Source organism: Dryobates pubescens, chromosome 4, assembly GCF_014839835.1.
Source record: "Dryobates pubescens isolate bDryPub1 chromosome 4, bDryPub1.pri, whole genome shotgun sequence".
Classification (NCBI taxonomy): Eukaryota; Metazoa; Chordata; class Aves; order Piciformes; family Picidae; genus Dryobates; species Dryobates pubescens.
Window position 1 is genome coordinate 3,354,941 of NC_071615.1, and position 13,726 is coordinate 3,368,666.

Consider the following 13,726-nt stretch of genomic DNA (forward strand, 5'->3'; position numbering starts at 1 on the left):
AGTACAGCCAACCTGAAGCATCACAGGCTCTAACTCAGGTCTGCCAGCGTGTTAAACATCCTAAGCCATGAAGGTCTTACCTATACCCACAAAAATCAGATGCAGTTTTACATCAATATAAATTCATCTGCAGTATCAGTGACATCTATCTTTTCATCAGTCTTGGTTGAGGTTTTCTTTGGCTAATTTAAATTGTATTTAATTAAAGTCTCCTGAAGGTGAATTCTGGCCCTATTTCTACCACACCATTACAGAGGCTGCTCTGTTCTCTTGTGTAGACCTTACTATAAACAACTTCATGCGTCTGGGCAAACTTAAGATACAGTGAGCTTTTTCCTGTGTGTCAGATGGTAAGCCATGTCATAACCCAACACCACTCTGCCAGTCAGTTAAAGTCCATCTCATTTATCAGCCCTTGCAGTAGAATGACAGCAGAGGAAAAACCTTGCAGTTGCATTTCAAGGGATGTCAACAGCTAGCTACCTGTGGCGAACGTTTAGTAAGCTGTCCTTGAAGCCTAAAATTAACCATAAAGCTACTGTTTATTTTGAAACTTGGGAACAGGGAGGTGTTTCAAGCACCAGAACGAGTGGTCTGGCATTAAAAACTCGATATGAAAGTTTGCTGCTGAAGAAGTAGGCTGGCACAGAGCAGACGATGCTTTTGTTTAAGGGATGTTGGCTGCCAACACAGAGAATTTCGCTATCAGCACTGCAGGTGCCTGATAGCATCTGTAACACACAGCAAGCCCATTATCTTATTTTGTTGTGTGTGTGGTTGTATACATAAAAATAACAACAGTGAAGAGCCTCTGTAACACACAACAGGCTGTGTACCATGGCTGCTCTAATCAGGTATTCGAGCCTGTAAAGGTCTTAACCATTTCTTCACCAAGCAGCACACATTTGATCATCAGAGAAAATGCAAATTAAGTGCAACATTTGTGTGTGTATCTCACTTTCATCATCAAGTCTTGTAACTGCAAAAATCCCTCTCCATATTAGGATGATCAATCTGTTGATTTTTGTTAGTATATTGTCAGCATTCCTTTCCCCCCCACCCCCCCAGCCTGAAATCATCAGTATCTGTGATTTTAAAATAAGCAAGCAAAACCCAGCACACTGCATAAAGGCTAAACAGTTATTTAACATCTCCAGTTTGTATGTAACTAATCAGGGCCAGGAAACAGATTTCTTTAGCTTTGGAAAAGATGGAGTCTTTTTATAACTTACCTTTTTCCTAACTCTGATTCATTTGAATATATTCTCCTAAATGGTGCTCACTTTCCACCTTAGAACCATAGAATCACAGAATCAATAAGGCTGGAAAAGACCTCAAAGATGATCTTGAAGCTCTTTGTCTTCCATATGACACCTTTTAAGGTGTCTGCCTTATTTAAAAGCATCCCTGCTTAAAAACTCCTGTAGGTCATAACCCTATTACCATGTTTCAAAGCCTGATTGCCCTCCTCAGTGCTGTGCAAGCCTCTCCCACTGAGAAGAATAGTGGTCCTTTGCTCAAGAGCAATGGGATGTTTTCAGAACCCCAAGTTCCAGAGGAAGCTTGGGCATCACCTACATATACTCCTTGCTTGAGCTTTTCCTATGTTGAACAAGGGAAACAGGACTGCTGACAGGGATCAATTTCTTGCTGCTGTGCTTTTGGGCCCCGTATGGCAGCAGCAGGAGGCACCCAGCCCAAACTGCCACATGGCCTGACACACCACAGCTGTTGCACAAACACGTGTACAACCTCAACATCATCACTGTAGCTGGAAGCAGACACAGATGACCAGCCAGCAACTCCCTCCTCCCAGCCTCCTTTATGTCAATAATTCCCAACCTGGTTGGTTGAGCAATGTTTAATTATAAACAGTTTTGAACATTCTCCAGAATATAAACAAAGGTGAGCAGAGGAAAAACGGAGAGTCCAGTTCTGAGAATTGCTTGCCACTTGCTGCTGAACCAGGTAACAGAGAGCAGAGAAACGAGGAACTGCTGAGGAACAGAATACAGGCACCTGGTGTTAATTTAAAACAACCACCATCCAACAGCGTTCGAGTATCCAGAATTGAGACCACAGAAGGATTTCAAGGACTAACTGCATTAACATTCTTGGTTCTCCCAAAAACAAACAGAAAAGGAAAAATTAAGTTGCTCAGAACACCCACTTAGATACATGGAAATAAACTACCCTTGTTGATCTCATCCCACTGCCATCTACAATGCAGTCATCTTGATTCCCTTCTGTGGTGCTAATCAAGCTAAAATTACCTCCTCTCCTGCTTACTGCATGTGCTAGCACCACGAAAATCAACACAGGGGCAGGATCAATTGTCCTTCTCCACAAGTGCAGCCCACCTTGCTGCCATGGTTGATGTACACTTAGGACCTGCAGAACCTCTCATGAGGGGCTAGATATGTTTAGACTGGGTGGCAGAGTTAAGTACCTCTTATAAATCCAGTTCAAATGCTTCAGAATGCCTAGTCATTCTTGACTTCTACAGACCTCTGTAAAATGGGCTCCCTGAAAGTGGGGATTTCAGTCCTGTTCAGCTAGTGCCTGTCTTAAAAGAATCAACACCACACTTGTCACCCCTGCTTTGACAGAGCAAAGATGTATCTCATGCCAGCACTTCCACAAAGCTCTGGGGGACTCTTCATCAGCACAGCACTTAGCTCAGTCTGGGGCATATTTAAAAGACGCAGAAATTCATTTCATGTGCTTGCCTCTCTGACAACACTGGCAACGAACTACATACCATATCCCAGTGTTCAGTTTTCATAACCAGCTCCATTTTAGATCCTAGTGAGATGTTTCAAAGGAAAAAATCCAAAGCAAAACTAAATCCCAACCCTACCAGAAAATATACATTAAACAGGGCTAAAGTACAGATCAAATTGGCACATGCATGGAGTGGAACAGAAGAAAGGGGGGAAAAAAAGTAGTCTGTGGAGATTAATATTCCTCAAGTGTGTGCCTGACAGCAGCCAAGGTTTTATGCTATTGAAAAAACACAATACACACCAGAGTGACAAGCAAGGTTATTCCATCCACCCCCTCGCTAAGTCCCTGTCCCGCTAAGTTAATTCAAATGCACAATGAAAGGCAACTTGTATGAAACCAAGTGGGATGATACTCATCTCTACATTCCGCCGTCACCACCCTCGTCCTACACCCAACCTTCAGGAGGTGGTGGCAAACTCTCCTCTGGCAGACACTGCATAAAGTCTTGGATCAGGAGTAAGCTTTGCCTGGCCTTTGCCAAGTGCTCGTAGGTATAAAGCATCTCACCTTCCTGTAGGACTTCTCATGTCCTGCTTCCCCCAGTCCCAGGGGAGTACTGCCAAACCACACCACTCAGCCTCAGTTATGACACTCGATCCCTGGACCACGACTATTCTGTCAGCAGCAGGCAGTGAGCAGTCTGACATGCAGTTGGTGTTCAAGAGATGTCACAGCAATGACCAATATATGTGCCTCTACAACACACACATTTGCCCACAGTTTCTGCACCAGAATAGGCTGCCTAGCCCCCCACTTACAAGGCACTGAATATCTACCCCCTCCAAGACCAACTTTAAGATAAGAGCCTAAGTCTGGCCCTCTATTCTACCACAGCAGAGACCACAAGAAGTGACTCAGCAGAGCATGGCCATCACCAGCATCACTCACTCCTCCCTTGCTTCAGTGAAATTGGAGAGCCCTTCAGAGAAGCTTTCCAAGCTTCTGCTTCTCACACCGATCTCGGTTAAAATGAAAAAGGTCAGTATTAACGATTTTCTTTGCCCATCTTGGTAGAAAAAATTACCTAAGTATGTTTCTCCTTCGATCACAAACCACAATTAACACCTACCTCAGTGCCAAAAAAAGCACCACCTGCACCCACACTCTGGGCAACTTCCCTTTAACAGCTTCTACAAAGAGTTCCATTTTCAGTAAGACATTAAGCAGTACACCGAGAACTAAATATGTAGTGACAGCATGGAACTAACTGCAGTGCCACAGTTGGTCTCTGCAAGTAGCACTGGTTATTCATTCCCACACCTAACTCAACATCAAGCATTTTAAAACTTTGCTCAGCACAGGGGGAATTTCCAGCTTGTGGCAGACCCTGCCCCTTCCACCACAGAAATGTGGCCACAGCTGCCACAGGCAACGCGCAACTTCAATTCTAATCCTCTTTTCATACTATCTCCCATCTTCTTGGGGAGACTCTTCCTTTATTACCTCAAGTATTCAGAACCCTGAGAATTTTTTATACTCTGGAAGAGGAGGAGAAATTAGCCATTTGAAAAGATCAGTTCATTAAAAAAATCAAGCATCAAAGAGGGACATTTGTTTCAGCATCTTTGTTGGATACACTACAACAGTTTCATTCTCCTGTAAGCCTCATTTGCAATGCCATCAACTTTCTTCTAATGGGTCATTCACCACCACAGGGTTTGCTTTCAAGGAGCCAGTCCATCTCCTTGAAAGGTCTCAGAAGCTATCTAGAAGACTTTCCCTTCCAAATCTAAGTAATTACCTATAAAGACATTAGCAAAGGCCATGCAAAACAAAATCACCTCTGTAAGGCTCGGGAAAAGATCCTAATTCCCACATACATATGCCAGAAAAAGCTTGCGTGTGGGATGCTCCTAACCTTTGAATTCAATCAGACGCTCTAAGAGGGCTCTAACATGCAGAGCATGACTATGATGTATTTTCCTAGGAGGCTGGTTCAGTTCATTTAGAAAGTGATTTGAGAGAGCTAATGTACTATTTATGTGCGTTATAAAAAGTGATCCATATGGAGTCAGACTTTGCGAAACGTTCGCTCAAGTCCATTCCACTCCCTCTGAAGACATTTCACAATCCATTCAATACCCAGCAGAGAAAGCCAGGATGACTGTTTTAAAAGTGGCTCTGAGGGCAATTTAAATGTTTTAAAAGCTGACATCTTCTGGACTCGCAGCCAAAAAACATTTGGGCTAAAGGGGCATCTCTCACAGCAAGGTCTACAAAGTGACAGCTACCTACAGCCTCCAAAATACTGACATTGAAAATAAAGGTTAGAAGAGAACAACCAGGCACAATCTTCCTACTAAAGAAGAGGAAAAGCAAATCATTTTGTTGTGATTCAGAAGATGTGCTGGACTGGCTTATGAAAGATCACCTAGCAGGATATGGCTAAGATTGCAAATGATGCAGAACAATCCCCAAATTCTTAAGACATTTTCAATCCTGCCAGCATCTACAACCACACCGAGGGGCTGCTTCCTGGAAAGGAGTTTAGCCAACTGAAGTGACAATGACTTTTGCAAAACAGCTACATATGGAAGCTGCTGCTACAGCAGACTCATTATTTTTAAACCAGGGAATTTTAGATAGTTAACTTGTTGTGTTACTGGCATATCCTAATGCTCCCCTTCCTTTGCTTCAGGACAGTGTACTGAATTGTGGAAATGTTTTATTTTAACAGATGCACCTTACCCGGAACCTTCATAGTTTGCAATGTCAACTTTTTGGGGACCAGGACTCTACCCCTTTTCTGCTATAGACTTTCTTTTAATAGGAGTTCTCACACTTGCAATACTACCTGGTGGAGCAGAAAGCAGCATGACACTAAGAAGAAACTGTGAACCACTTGAAAAAAAGGATGCAACTGCTTGTCACTAAAAGACCTCAGATCTGGCAGCACTGACAAGCAAAACAATTTTGTTTCCCAAGTTCACTCTGTGGTTCTGTCTGCAGGGAAGCACTGAGCTGGGACACTCAATTGTAAACAGACCCTGTGCAAGTCTAAACTACTTGATTGCGCCTATTTCTAACAGCCGGGTTGCATAGACCTTGTTTATACAAACAACAGAATGTTAGCAACACTTTCATTGAACCACTACACATTAGGAATTTTCTCCTAAGAATGCCTGAGGAAAACTTCAGTCCTTGACTTAATATCCCATACAGGAAGACATCAGCAGCAAAGCATGTGCCAGCCTTTGCTTTCCTCGGCAGGTCTGCCCAGTGCTAGAACAGTTTGGTTATGGCTTGTCTCATTACACAGTGTCTGAGGGACACACGGTAGAAGAAGAGAGAGAATAATTATACAGCTGAATGGACAAGGCAGAAGGAGGAAAAGCCACCCAATTGCCAGGCTTGTTGACAGTCACCACCCCTTCACACATGGTGGGCAGGCAGCCAACCCAAGGTCCACCAGGTTATGCAAGCCGTGAAACAATTAAAAAAAGAAAGAGATCAATAAATAAATAGCAGTTGGCACATCTCCCACACCAAGAGTCTACCCTTAGTAGTTTGGGCTACACCTCAAACTGAATATGAAAAGCATAAACATTTTTTGGTCTACCCATCAGGTGGAAACACCATTTGCTTTCTGCGTCTAGTCCTTTTCTCCTCCCACACAATCAGGATTCGGAGGGTTTAAGAGTCCATAGTTCTTATGCCCTCGAGAGAGGAAAGGCCGTAAGTTGCTCAAGAACAATTCCTTTAGCAAGTGCACAAACTGGCTCTGCAGGGAGTCCACTCCTGCTTAGTCAAAATGTTGGTGGCTTCTGTTTGTGGCCTTGAGGGAGATAGAAGATTAAAAGAGTTTGTGTGGGAACACTTCCTAAGGCTCTCTTTAAAGTGGCATGAAGCACAAAAAAGGGTCCAACTATGATGTTACATTTCAGAAGAGGAGGGATGTACTAGACCATAGTGCTTAGAAAACCTCTGCAAGGCTCTTTGCCTCCTCATTGTGTTTTAAAGAGAACTTACCCTATTCCAATCATGCAGCGTATACTAACAGAACCAGACAAAGTCTGTCCATCTTTGCTCCTTCAGCTAAGGCAGAGCTCCCAATTAATTTCTACACTATTTTTCCCCAAAGTGTCAAGATGTCCTCAAACAACATGAAAATTACATATCTGCTACACTCAAAAGAGAGGAAAACCACTGAAGTAAATCATGCATACATAACAAATGAGAACCCAAGAAATTAAACTCGCTTTTAAACGACTAAAAATAGATTGGGTAGGGAGGGAAGGGACTATCAATCAAATCTTACTTAGAGCTGCTGAATATTCAAAGAACAGGCTTCTAACAGGCTGCTCTCTCAAGACTGCTTGAAATTTTCATGATGAAAAATGCAGGAGGACATGAAAAAGGAGCAGCAGGGTAACAAAGAGCAAAATACACAAGACAGAAGCGGATAGAGAGTATTAATTAGGCCATTAAGATGCTTAAATGTTTTACTGTCCAATAAAATATGTATTTCATAAAAATTAAGTGCCATGCAGAAGGAATGCACACATGCATTTTATTGAGCTGTTCTAAAGACATTGAAGATGTGAATTACAAGCAAAAAACATTTGTGGGCAAGAGTGAACACACATTAGTGAAACTGTATCTGTGCTACGAAAACAAAGACTATGCTATCAGGTAGAAAGGTTTCCTCATATTTACCTAAGTGAGAGATTCATCTGCTCTGTAAGCATCTCAGTCTGCTTTTATAAGGAGTCTGCAGTCAACTGAAACAGGCAGACTTACAAATACCTGACAAAACTGTTCAGTGGTTAATACTGAATTGTTGACTAAAGTGAACATATTAAGAGCACACAATAATTTGTACTCACAATCAGTTGATTAACCAAGTCTGGAAGTACATTAAGAAGGCTTTTTCATAGCCTACATTCAGAAGACACACACCAAAAAAAAGCTTCCACTTTTTCATCTTACAGACTTGTCCAAAACAAACTACTGCAAAATGACAGCTAGAACTCTGACTCTCCCTGTTTCTTGTGCCAGTCGGTTATATTACTGCTCACCAGCCACTTTAAATGCACAAACCAACATTTAAAAGCTACCAATTTCAGCAGTCAGAAAGCACTGCACAAGCTCAATGGGCTTCTTAGGCATTTACTGCCTGTCCTAAACATATGCAATTTTAAGACAAGGGAGACTTGAACCACCCATCACACTATGGACTATGCCCTACAGCATAGTTAGCTTTCCTACTTTTCTTTCTTTCAAGTAGGAATCCTGAAGTGGATATTCTAGCCATGAGTCTATAACCTCTAGAAACTCCTAGAAGCAACCAAAGATATATAAACCAAAGCTGGTGTTAGGTATGGCTCCATGTGAAGGAGGCTTCTGTGCTTCTGAACTGCTATAGTAGAAAGAAGAGAGGAAAGAATCTGTAATAAAAGCAAGTAAGATTATTCCTCTCCTTTTTCATTAGCATTGCCAGCTCGAAGTACATGAATTTTCTTTTTTAAAACCACATTTCCACTTGGATTGGGAAAGGAAAGCTGGCTCATCCACATTTAACTGGCAGTGAGGTGAAGCTGGGTCTAATCAGCATTTCTGGTTGTGGTGCTTTTTGGCTCTGGCGGCAGAACACCCAGATGCTCCCTGCTCATCAGGAGAACTGACACAGAACTGAGTGCTAGCAGAAATCCACTCTGAATAAGAAAGCCAGCTGGAGTCAACTGTCAAATCTTAAAGAGTGGTTTAACAACCACCTAAGCAGCCTGTGTACCCTCTGTTACTCCAGTATCAGTGCAGCCCCCCCCGACAAAGCATGCATATGAAGCTCCACATTCTGCAACTGCTTCTGTCAATAAGAGAAGTCAACACTGAGTTACTACACATGGGCCGGTAGTAAGACTTTATTTGCATGGCATAAGTAGCAAATTCAAGTAGTTTCCTGTTCTTTACCAACATCCTGTTGCCACATCTACTCCTCCAGGAAACTGCAACACCGAGCAAGAGAATTTGGCATCCCACATAACAGCTCTGACGCCAAATGGCTATCAAAGCATAGCTACTAAGAGCTTGCTTACAAAGAAAACAATCACATTAATCTGGTTGTCATTTATGCTTTCAGTTAGTGCAAAGGAGTGACCTGTTTTCTGGAAAGGGGAGGGGGGAAATGATTGATTTGTTACCAAAAGTCAAAACAGACACTTTGCAGTGAAGATGCTCACACAGCTGGCACCAAAATAACTGAGATACGAATTACTACATATTTCATCATTTTTATTCCTGTTTTCATAAAAGGAAAGACTCACACCCATTCATCTCACACAACAGTACCAACTGAAAGAATCCCACAGTCAGCTAAGCATACATGCCACGATTGAGAGTGTGTTAACACAAAGAAGTTACACCAGCACAACCTGAACCTATATTTAAGCCTTTATAGCTGAGACTCTGCACAGGAATGCACAAGTGGGGCATGTTCTGGTTAGACTAATCTTTTCATAATCAGCACATCAGCTACACTGAACTAAGCTTGGTTTAAAAGATCACATAAGAGAACACACAGTGAGTTTTGCATAGTTCAGTTTATATTCACAATGTGACTTACAGCACAGCTATTTTTAAATCAACAAATCGAGCAGCAGTTTCACATAATGAGGGAAACTTTCCTTAAACGTTTAATATAACCCATGACAAATTGAGCTGCTTTGCCAAAAATTATTACTTGACATAAGTTCTGCAATTAAAATCAAGTAATCCTTTATCACCATCTTGCCATGCACCCCCAAAAAAAACCTGTTCTCACAGACAGTCTCTGAAATCAAATAAGAGCATGAAAAAAAAAAGACGAGGAAGCACTAAGACGGCGAAGCTTTCAAAGGAGTTTCTAGCGAGGGCAAAACATTCATCCACAGGTTGTAGCAAAGAGAATGATGCATTTCAAACAATGAAGAGGAGAATGGTTGCAAAGGCAGATTATGCAACATTTAAGAACTACAGGAGGGGTTTTAGGAGAGTTAACAGACACAGGCAGCATTTCAGAAACAACTCGTTCTGTAGTCGTGGTTATGTGGTCAAAGTATTTCCTTAGTATGTGCATGCAGTTCCCTCCCGAGATGTAAGGGTGCCCGCACTCACACACACACACACACACCACGCTCACATCATTCTAACCACAAGAATGGGGACCAAGTGGTTCCTGAGGTCATCAAAACACCGCAATACGATGTCCATAACGCCGTTTGCTTTGATGATGTCCATTTTTTGAACTTTAATTTGTACCTCAAATTACTGCCTCACAGACTGCGCAATCTCCCTTTGAAAGGGAAATGAAAAGGCTGCTGGATCTAGCTCTCAGGTTTTTTTCTGCTTGGTTACTAAACCCCAAGTGTGGAGACACCCCAACTACCCAAACACTGAAGTGAATGCATGTACTCGCAAAGCAGGAAGATCAATGCACACAAGATGATGGGGGGAGGGAGGTCAGCCCCTTGATACGTGTTCAGAGTACTGGATTACTTATTTTTGTCAAATTCATTAAGCACCCAGGAAAATCCCATTAGAGGTAAAGCAGCAAGCTCTTAATGAAACTTCACAGGCATAGGAAGTTTTCAATTTATAATGGGGCTCATATGCATACATTAAAACACAGAGTTAAAACAGTTGGACTCGATCTTAGAGGTCTCTTCCAACTGAAACAATTCTATGATTCCAGAGGGAAAAAAATTATTCATTTCATATATCCATATATTTACTTCCCTTATATTTTATGCTTAAACTAAGGAACTCCTCCATTTTTTTCCCCCTTCCATCTCCTAAATGTTAAAAGAACTGCAGGTTTAAACACTTATTTTTGCACTTAGAAATCCCATGCTAGAAGTATCTACACAGAAACCCACCAGCTTCAGGCTCCATTAATAGCACTAGTGCAAAAATACCAAATGGGCAGAGAAGCAACAAGAAAATATCCCAAGAAACATTCACTGAGAAGCACCATTTTCCAACCTATTGAGTTCCAGTTCAGAAGGCTCAAGTGCTATTATCAGGCTACGCTCAATCAACATTTGCAGTTTTTAGTCAATAGAACTTTTGTACTTAGGACTATTTGAAAACCTGATCCATAGCTGCTTAAAACGGGTGAGCAGGCTTAACTTTCAGCTGCTTCAGGTCCTTTGATTTGAGGGGAGTGTATGTCTGTGTAAAGCAGAGGCATATTTTAGTTACTGGAAGTCCCTATCTTGTTATTGTCAATTAGTTTTTTTAAATGGAGTCAGTCTTGATGATAACAAAGAAAACCTTAGTAATTCAGCATTAACCTGACCCTGCAAGCATCACTTTACACTGGAAATGTGAAAAAAATAATGTCTTCAGGAGGAAAAGTGCTCCAGCTAATAGTTCCTGCTGTATCTTATGCTTCCCCCCACTACCACTATGAATAGTTTTTAAAATCTTGTGCCTATCCCACTGACAGCCTTGAGTTTCTGTTGGGTGTATTGCTTTGTTTTAATAGAAAACTATCCAGATATTTATCCACAGATTTCCATCTCCCAGTAGCACAGCCAAAAAGGTTTCTATCAATTTCATTTAAAGCACTTATTTTTTATGTGTTTCCACCATTTCATCTTGATTTATACTTGCAATGCCTGCTGCAGCATGGCTCTCACATTAATTAGGCAAATTAAAGGGTCTTGAGCTGTATTGCAGACCTTCCACTCTTCCACCTATTTTGCTTCTGCCACTAACTTCCAGGAAATGCCCTTCTTGTTGGTCATTACTGTTTAATTACACTTCAGGGTTATGTCATCACACCTGTGAAATACCATCTTCCCTAACAACACAGGTGTGAAATACAATAATCCTGCCCAGCACTGAAATTATGGTTACAGCAGATTATTGATAGAGGAAGTGATAGGAAATTTTTCAAAGGCCACTGATTTTGTGTAAGGAGGTATATAGAGTGTTCAAGGAAGGTCTCAAAAACTCTTCCTCTTTCCTCCTTTCTCCACCCCTCCTGACAAAATCCTATATAAATGTCAAGAATAACTACATCTAAATGTAGAAGAGGGCTTATAGCAGGAAACTTTCATACAAGAAAACAGAAGTGAGAAGAAATCAATAAGCCCAGGATCTATTCTTTTAACAAACAGTATGAATTATAAGCAAAGGACACTTTTTTTCTCCCCTGTAACTTTCTGTTTCCATTCATGATCTCATGAGGCACAAGCATCTCCTTTGCTTGTAACAGCAGCAGGGACTACATTGGTGCAACAGAAACCAGACTTTGCTTATTTCTGCTCTTAGAGACAGGGGAAAAAAAGGGGGAGAGCTGCTCAAACTCTTAGAAGACTATCAGCAAGAGCTCCCCATATCACAAGGGCCTCTCATCTAAATCACTCAATGGCCAGCAATTCCTGAAATTTAAGAGACTCTGCTCTGCTGGGACATGGAAAAGCTGTGGCTGTGTCAAACAGCCTAATAAGCATTACCATAAAATAATATTCAGAAAAAAACTGTGGTTGGTGTCGGTGAAGTCTGTGTACCACAACCCATCTTCATTTTGTTCTACGTGTGGCAATTGCAGTTGCAAATAGGCTTCTCTAAGGAAAAGAAACAGCACCAACCAGCACTTTGTTTTGTTTACTGAGGGTGGAGGGAGGATTTGTGTACGTGTTTGTGTGTGTAGGGGGATGACTGGGAGGGAATTGACTGATTTTTCAGGAGTGGAGATAACAGCAGACAGGACAGTTTAAAACCTCAGTCAAAACTCTGTATACCAAGCTTCAGCAGGATTTTTCCCCCCCTGGTGTGGGTTACAAATCCTTGACCGACCAGCAGAAGGGAAGGAGTTGTTTACCTGTTAGAAGCAAGGGGGCAAATTCCTTTAGATTGATGCAAAACATTTTCCTCGTCTGGAAGTCAGAAAGGGAGGAGCATCACGTTTATTTATGTAGCTCGAACAGTGGCCAAGCAAAGAGGATGCCTTATTGTGCAGAGTTCATAACTGTACACCAAACTCCTCCCTTTAAAGCACTGAAGGAAAATTGCCAATCCAACTCCAGAAGTCACGAGCAAATGGAAGGGGAGTGAAATATGTAACCAAGTTGCTGCTTGAGAGAGTTTTCAAGCACAATGCTTATGATTAACCAACTGAAGAAACTGAATGACAGGGAGGAGAGAGCTCACAAAGATAAACCTAGAGCCCGAGGGAGTGACAATAGAAATGCCTTGGGCTTTGGGTGGTCTTGTTTTACAAAGCAATATTAATTAAACAGACACTAAAGGACATCTCTTTTAGAAAGTGAAACACGTTGCAAACCAAAATGCCTAAGAGAGTGAGCAGCTAGGGAGTTATAACTAAATTACTAAGTACAAAATGAAGCAGCCTGCAGAGGAAATGAGTAATTAAAAAACCCTCCCCTGAGCAACAGGCTGGTGGAAAAGGGATAACTCCAGGACCGGGGTGCAAGAGGTAAACAGTACCAAAGCCAAAAACTGCCAGATGAAAACAGATGTTTTATACAAACAACTGAAAGCCCAGTGGAACATCATAAAAATCTCAGTCTCCTGCCTTTACAGCACATCTTCCCTCAGAGATGGCATTAGACACAGTTAGGTATGACCTGAAGAGATGCATGCTGGAATTACATCACCCACTGCTACCATGCTGCCGCCCCCGGGGTGAAGCTCTGCAGACGTTAGAGAGCAGTCAGCAACCATAAACAATGCTTTCAGAGGAAGAAAGAGATTAAAGTCAACCTCATTCCTCTTTCTGAGGAGAGTTTATCTGAAACACAGCACAGTCACCTCCTTGATAGCACAGCAAACTCTTTGGCAGGCTTCTCCCTTTGCTCAAAGAAGCGAAGGCACCTTAACACCTGCTTTCTGGAGGTAGTGGAAAGCAAGATCACCCCTGGCCTGGCCCACCGCCTTCTTTTTTCTCTTGCCCCAGAGAGACATCAGGAACAACACCTGTCTTGCCAATCCT

General features: G+C 42.0%; 1 protein-coding gene across 1 annotated transcript in view; it reads right to left on the minus strand.

Annotated features, from left to right (window-relative positions):
- FOXK1 (forkhead box K1) overlaps nucleotides 1–13,726 on the minus strand; it is a 51,828-nt gene that overhangs the window by 36,812 nt on the left and 1,290 nt on the right. The window lies entirely within an intron of this gene.